The following is a 7,489-nucleotide window of genomic DNA, read 5'->3' as shown; positions in this document are numbered from 1 at the left end:
TAGTGGAGTCTTAAACTAAACCATAGGAAAGAGGCTGTGTATTTTTGTGAAATGGACTTTTTGGATATTACATGTGTATAAAGGGTTGATACTTTGCCAGTCTCTATTTTTCTTGTCCTCAGTGCTGGATTGAGGAAGAGAGCTTCTGGCTATGGAAAACAGGATTGCTTCTGGCATGCTCTGCTTTATTAGTCCCATTAGATGTTCCTTCTGGTTTGAGTTCTTTTTATTTCTCAAATAATGCAGCTGAAATTTCATCAAAACCAATCATTTTTGACTGATGGTTAAAAAATATCATGAAACAAAATAAAAATTATATAGACTTAGACAAAAATGCAAGGTAAACATATTAAGACAGATAGAACTTAGTTTATTTTTCATTTTATAGTTTAACATTACCATTAAAAAGAGCAGTGAAAAGCATACTTATAAGCCAGACACACAGAAATTTAGCAGCAGAGAAACCAATTAGAAACAGCATGGGGAAGGAAAGAATTGTATAGAATAGCAACATTTATAATGCAAATGGGAAACCAAAAAAGTAACTGTGAATTGGGACTATGACACAGTTAAGCTAACTTGATTTCTTGTATGAGTAGAGGCATATTAAAAAAAGGCAGAGCAATTCTGTTCAAGTGAACATATACAAGCAAAAAAAGTAACTAGAGGAATGTTCTGGATCCTTTGTCAGAAGACGAGCAAATTAAAAACCCAGGAAACTTTTTGCATGTGACTGGAAACAGACAGCAGACAATAAATACCCATATGTGCGTGCGTATATATAGCAACAACAGAACTGTTACTTATGAGTTGAATACAACAGAAGTAAACACAGCATCTTTCCATTAAAACAGCACAAAACCACAGAAAGCATTAAGGGTGAAAATACCATCTTGCTTCTGTGTTTAGCAAAAAAATCCAGCTGAGATTAAGACAAAATCGAAGATCAAATAGCAGCTAGAGTTTTGACAGCAGTAATGAGTCCAGAGAAGAATGTGGATTGGTTTTCACTTATTTTTTGCCAGCCACCAACTTCTCCCTGGTTATTGCAAGCACCTTGAGCCTGCATCACAGCCAGTTCAAAGCTTTAAAAACAGCAGGCATCTCTAAGGATCAGCGCTCAGGCCAAAACTGTCAGTATTAGAAGGGACTAGAGATTTTAAAGTTTTGTAAGTTGTCAAAGTACCACTTTTTTATACTGGTGAATGATTTTTTATTTTATTTCCTTGTGAATATATTTTTTCAGTGCATATACTTCCCTTGTATCTGTCTCTGTTCTCCTGTTCTCTATTCATATATAGATATTATATAGCGAGATACAGAAAGAGTTATATTGATATCTGTTATAGAGATCACATATAGATAGATTCTACATGCACTCAGAAACATATGGAAATGCTTTCTCGGTCATCCATATGTGGACAGTTCTCAAATAAACTTGAACTGTGGTTCAGTTTTGAACATCCCCTCTCAGACATTTAATCTTTAATGGGTCAATATCATTTCAAATTCAGTGTGGTTGAAACTGAGCTTTTCATTTTGATGTATGTCTGTCTCACAGCAAACTGTCTGCGTGTCCATTTTTCTTTATAAATATGCTTTTCAGCCAGAAGACAGAACAATTTATTCTGTCAGTTCCAAAAGCCAAAAGAACTAGTGCCTTAATACAGAGACAGTCTCTCCCTCTCTCACTTTCTCTCTTGAATACACACAGGCAGCCCACTTCGTTGAAATGAAGTCTAAAATCTAGTTAGGCTTTTTACAGAAAGTAAAATTACTTTCCTGGCCTCAGGAAAGCACTTAGAATGTAATATCACTAACAGGGTAACAAAAATGGTCTATTTACTGGCTGACTATTAAGAATCTATGTGTATATTCACTGCATCCAATTTTTCACACTGCAGGACAAGAAAACATAATAAGGTTGTGTAAATTACAAATGTCATCTTCATCTCAAATGTGTTGGATATGTTTGACATATTATGACAAAAATTTCCTGACTATGATTGGCATCTGTCAGACTGTTAAGCACCTTTTAAAAATGCTAGGATTCAGGCTTTTTTAATGGCATTTTAAAGGAAACATTTTCTAGCCCAAAATGTATTACAGAACCATAAATGATGGCTTTGAAAGGGAGAACGTGGATGGATGATCTAATCCAAACACCTGCTTCAAGCAGTGATGGTTTTATGTTGACCTTCCCATAAAGGTACTTAACCTTTCCTTAAAGACATCTAATTATTTTGTCTCTATTCTGTTTGGCAAAGTGCCATAAAGACTGATCAACCTCACTGTTAAAGACAGTCTCTGTACACCTGAGTTGATCTTTCTTCCAACCAAAGGATTGGCCATTACTTCTGCCTGCTAAAAATAGTTCCTTTCACATTTCTGTCTCTGCTGTCCTCACATATTCTTATGGATATGTTTCAGTTTTTCTCTCTCTTTAAGCTGAAAAAGTCCATCTATCATTCTCACATTGCCTTTCAATGATATTTTCTACATTATTCTACACTTCAAGCCTAGGTGGCCCAGTACCATATAAAATGATAGTGGTACCTTCCCAGTTCTTTGAAAAATGTCTTTGCATGGATTTCTTTGAAATATAGATGTTATTTTGTAACATCATCAAAAAAGAGCTGAATTTTTATTTGCATTAGTCATGGAATCATATTTCCTGAGTATATATTCTTTTATTATTTATTATCATTTATTATATAATTTATTATTTTATCATTTATTATTTTTATTTATTTTAATTTATGCCTATGCTATGTAGATTTCCCCTCCAGTTTCTCATCTTTTTTCCTCTTGATAGGGGGACAGAAACAATCAACTAGAGGATTTACTTTGTTGTTTTTGTTGTATTGTTTTGCTTTTCATGTAGAAGTTCCTTGAACCTGTCTTTTACTTGCTAGCTCTGTGCATCTACCAGTGGAATAACTTCAAACATAAAATTTTGTTGAATATTTAAAAACTTCCACATTTGTTTTTTTTTCTTTACAATACCAAAGACGTGCTAGACTATGAGCTCAGAGGAGGCCAGATCTCCCACTTTGAACTTTCCTAACATTGTGAAGGGGTGAAATTGCATTCATTTCTTGATCAAGACTGTTCCAGCCAGAGGAAGGCTGTCCTAGTGATGAGAGTTTTGCCTCAGGCTCCAGAGTGGCCAAGATTTCACGTAAAGTATTTTCTAACATAGCTGACAAAATTCTCTATGTTATTGACTGATAGACAGCATTGAGCTAGTGTTTTGTCAAAAATTAGAGGGTGAGGGTATGAGGATTTTGAGCCCTTTGGCAAGGGAATGGGCTTTGCTTTAACTCCTGTAGATTGCTGCTGTATATTTTAGCGCTATTCACTCATGCTACTGTTCCAAGGAGAAAAAAATTACCATAATAAAAAAAAATTTTTGTCAGTCTCCAGCTAACCGTTGATAACTGCTATTTCTGTGTGTCCTGAAGTCTGTCCTGCAGAAAAAAACTTTCTGTTTATGAATGCAGATACAGAAGGTGCTGGGCCGAGGCATGAATCTCCTCACTGAAGTCTACAGACTATGTTGACTTCCATGGGAGCAGAAACAGGTTCTTGAAGTGGGTGTGATAATGGCAGAAACCATTCCATGTTTGTTCCTGTTAGTCTTCCGCCATCTTAGCGTACTGCATCAGCTCACTGAAGAGCCAGAGGTGACAGGGCTAAAGCTGGCGCAAGAGGAGGTGCAACCACATTGCTGGCACAAGGAGAAGAGGTGAGCAGAAAAGGAGAGAGCAGGGAGAAAAGAAGAAAGCAGGGACTGCCCCGCTCAGCCACAACGAGCTCTTAGCTCATCTTGTCCAGCCGCACACTAGGATGGGATAGGCTGATAAAAAGAGTGTAAAATAGTCCTCATGGGCTCTAACTGCTTTAATGAGGTCTGAAGAGGTTTTTTTTAATGGACAATACCAATCACAGAGTACAGTACAGTAATACAGAGTACAGTATGGAGTATAAACTCTTAAAAACAGTTAACATACCTTAAAACTTTGTGCCTACATATGTCCATGGCTGATGTGATCCCTTCAAGATATGAAGGTTACACCTCTGCGCTGATGATGTTAGCATTTCTGATACTCTTACTCGCAGGGTATTATTGATTTGCCAGGGCGATGGTACTGGCCTATAATCAGTATTTTTTTCTTTCTCTCTGAGATATTCATAAGAATAGTCCAATTAATGATTATTTCTGCCTCCCATGTGGAGTCTCAGATACAGTTTCTAGGTGCCTCTCTTGTTACTCTCAGGTTTTAGCTACCAAAAAGATGCAGGGACCTTTAGGAGCTGTTACATTGATGACTCTCTCTGTTTTTCCTTATCACTGATGCAGATCTTCCATCTCCAAGTTCTTTCAGTATCAAAATAAAAACCTGACTGAATATCTCTTCAGTCAAAAGATGTTACAGTAGTAGGTAAGCAGGGCACTGGGGAGTATGAGCACTTGTAGCCAGGACAGAACTTCACAGATTCCTTGCAGCTTCTGGATTTTCAGTCTTTGCACAGTTGCTTATATGCTGCTGCACAGAAGCCTGAAGCATTGAGAAGAAGAATTCAACCAAAGTTGCATTCTGTTTCTACATTCAGTGTATAAAAGGAGATCTTACCAAGCTTCAATTCCTGATCTCAGTCTGCTGTTTTCAGTAGCTCAGTCCTAGAACATGTCCATTATTCCTGTAGGTCTCTAAGAAGGCAGGATTATTTTGTGCCACCTTGGAAAATATGAAAAAACAGTATGTCAGACTGTGGAAAAGGATCCTCTTTTCTGGACTCAGCTGTTGCAGCCACTTGTCTTTGAAACTTCCCATGCCCAGGCTCCTGTAACAAGTTATTCCAAAGAAAATGTGTGAAGGTTCCAGGGTTCCCATAAAACTATTTTCCAAGAATGACAGACTGTAGGGAGCTCACTAGACCCGCACTCCTTACCTTGTACTCACCGTTCACGAATTTTTAGGTGAGGTTTGAAGCACTGAGTACAATCCTTAGCACCTTGAATGATCTCCTTGCACTCACAATGATTATAAGAGGTTCTTTTGTTTTTAATTTCCAATATAAAGGTCTCAAAAAAAAAAAAAAGGTTATTAGCTTATTCTCAGTGGAAATCACTAAGACCTACCAGAACCCAGTGACTATATTTTTCAGGGAAAATTGTTAAGACTATGAAGACTTGGATAAGAGCAGTTTTGGCAGTAAATGAGCTAAGTAAAAATGATTTGCAGCTTGGTTTGCTTAGGTGGAAGGAGGGGAGAGAAGAGAATTATTCTGAATTTATAGAACACTGGGGCTTCTGTTTTGAAATTATTTTTGGATTAGTATCTGGGCAGACTCTTTCCAACCTATTCTGGATATACTGGATATCTCTGCTCTAATAAAATGTGTTCTGACCTCTCAGAAATAAAATTGGCAGGTTTTGTTTAGAAGACCATCAAAATAAGCAGAAAAGACAGAGAGAAGGAGATTTGTCCCAATTTCAGACATTTGAGAGGCACTTCTGAGACACAGCATAGTAAAAAGTAGAGTTGTTCTTAAAAACAGTTTACTTTTGTCTAACAAGTATCTTTGCAAAAAAATTTTAAAAGTTTGGAGAAAAAGCAAGAAAAACAGACTCTTCAGAATTTTCGTGTTGTAATGACAAGTATAATATATATATAGTATCACGATGACAAGACTTTCCTAAGGATTTTTTTTCATAAGAAATCAGTTTTGCGCAATACAGCTGATGTTCAATAGTTAACTCAGAAAATAGAAGTTTCATTATGTGTCAGAGTTTGTATTTACAATTCAAATAAGATCAGATAATTTGGCAGTGATGGCTGTATGATAAAACCTATGATTTCTACAAATGTTCTACTCTTAAGGTCTGAAAAATAACGAATACAAGGAGAAATTTCTTGCCAGCTATTTAGGATAGAAGGTAGAGACTCAAATCTTCTTTGGCCAGTTGGCCAAGACACTATCAGAGCATCTGAAATCACAGAACATCTGTAGGCATTTTAACTATCCAAATTATCTCTTGGTCAAAAAACACAAACAAAGGTCTAACATGAAAAGACTTCTGCATTACTAAGCAGAGAACTTATGACCTAAAGGACGGATAAGCAACCATGAACCTGTGACAGCCAGATTGTAAACAAATGATTAAGAAAGCTAGGATAAAAGGAAAGTTTGATCAGGACTAACAAAGAGCTGCTGATATTCATCCTCGAAAAGCACAGGTTCACAGAAGAACAGCAGCGTAAAGGATTAAGTAATCATCATTATTGCTCCGCATTTTCACTTCTCGAGTGTCCCTCTGTCATTCACAGCTAGGGTTGGTCTTGTGAGCTACAGTGAAAGGTATGATGGCGAAGTAACCCTTCAAAAATAGTAAGTAATGTTTCAGCCCTAAAAGGAAAGCATGACAAGTAGACAAAGCATTGCGGCAATCTATGCCTGTAGACTTAGGTCGACATATATCAAATATCAAAACTTCTGCTTGAAAAAGCAGCCTCTACCTCTTATTCCTTACTCTTGGGTATTGTGTTTTAAGACACCGCTCATTTTTATGCCCTTCCTTTTTCTGCCCTTCACTTCCTCTATTCTTCGTTAAAAGCAAAAGTCAGCATGAATAGAAGCAAACTTTCTCCACCTAAGTGACATCATTATCTTCAAGTACCACTAAATGGGCTATCTGAAGCTAATGTATGCTTTTCAGTTTGTATATTTTTCAGTAGGGAATCTTGAATTAGCCCATTGTAATTCTAGAGAAAAGGCAGATGGCTGTATAGTTTTCTTACCATTTTATAGGGATCTCCTAGTTGCTTCACATAAAGGTAGACAAATTGGTAAATGAGGTCTGGTGGAAGAAACCACTACATCAGCAAGCAGAAGAAAATAGGTCCCCGAGGAATCCTAAAAACGAGGCATAACTTCTTTAAAAGAAGAAAACAAAGAACAAGAATGCAAAAAGTAAGAAATAGCCAGTCTATCTCTATATGGGACAGCTCAGAGGAAGAATAAAAGACAGAAAGGTGAAAGGAACGGTGATAGAATAAAGTGCAGAATTTAAGGTGACTTGTAGTGGAAATAATGTTTCTTCCTCTTGATCTGTTCAGTATATAAAATCTGGCTAAAGATAATGTTTGGGGTTTTTTTCTTAACTCTTCACGCTTAGAAACACACGGTGTTTACCTTCCTTGCTTTTTTCTGGGGTCTTTCCGGAGAAAGCTGGAGCTCTCTGCTCTGATGTGAACGAGCAGGGGGAGGTTTTCAGCTTTCTGCAGGCGAGCACGGGATCCGCTCTTTGGGGACAGCCGGAGTAAGTTTTAAGAAGGTCACATGCGAGAAGGCAGCGGGCGTGTTTAGAACACCTCCGCTAGGGCTCCGCTGCTCCCGGGCGCTCCAGACTCCCCGCGACGGCACTGGCGCGGGTGCGCAAGGACCGCAGCTCCCCTCCGCGCAGCGGCCGCCGCAGGGCCGA

At 37.9% G+C, this 7,489-nt stretch overlaps 1 long non-coding RNA gene across 6 annotated transcripts; it reads right to left on the bottom strand.

The window, feature by feature from the left end:
• Positions 1-349: 349 nt before the first annotated feature.
• Positions 350-7,481, bottom strand: LOC112989960 (uncharacterized). 6 transcript variants are annotated; one of them, XR_003260956.2, is made up of 4 exons: positions 7,201-7,481; positions 6,807-6,921; positions 4,957-5,089; positions 350-4,848 (listed from the first exon to the last, which is right to left on the bottom strand). It is a non-coding gene; the product is annotated as an uncharacterized LOC112989960 (long non-coding RNA). The 6 variants fall into 6 exon arrangements; XR_003260960.2 differs by having other exon boundaries at positions 350-4,742; XR_003260957.2 differs by having other exon boundaries at positions 4,968-5,089.
• Between the last annotated feature and the right edge of the window lie 8 nt (positions 7,482-7,489).

This window comes from Dromaius novaehollandiae, chromosome 5 (genome assembly GCF_036370855.1).
Source record: "Dromaius novaehollandiae isolate bDroNov1 chromosome 5, bDroNov1.hap1, whole genome shotgun sequence".
NCBI lineage: Eukaryota > Metazoa > Chordata > Aves > Casuariiformes > Dromaiidae > Dromaius > Dromaius novaehollandiae.
This window is presented reverse-complemented; position numbering and strand designations above follow the sequence as displayed.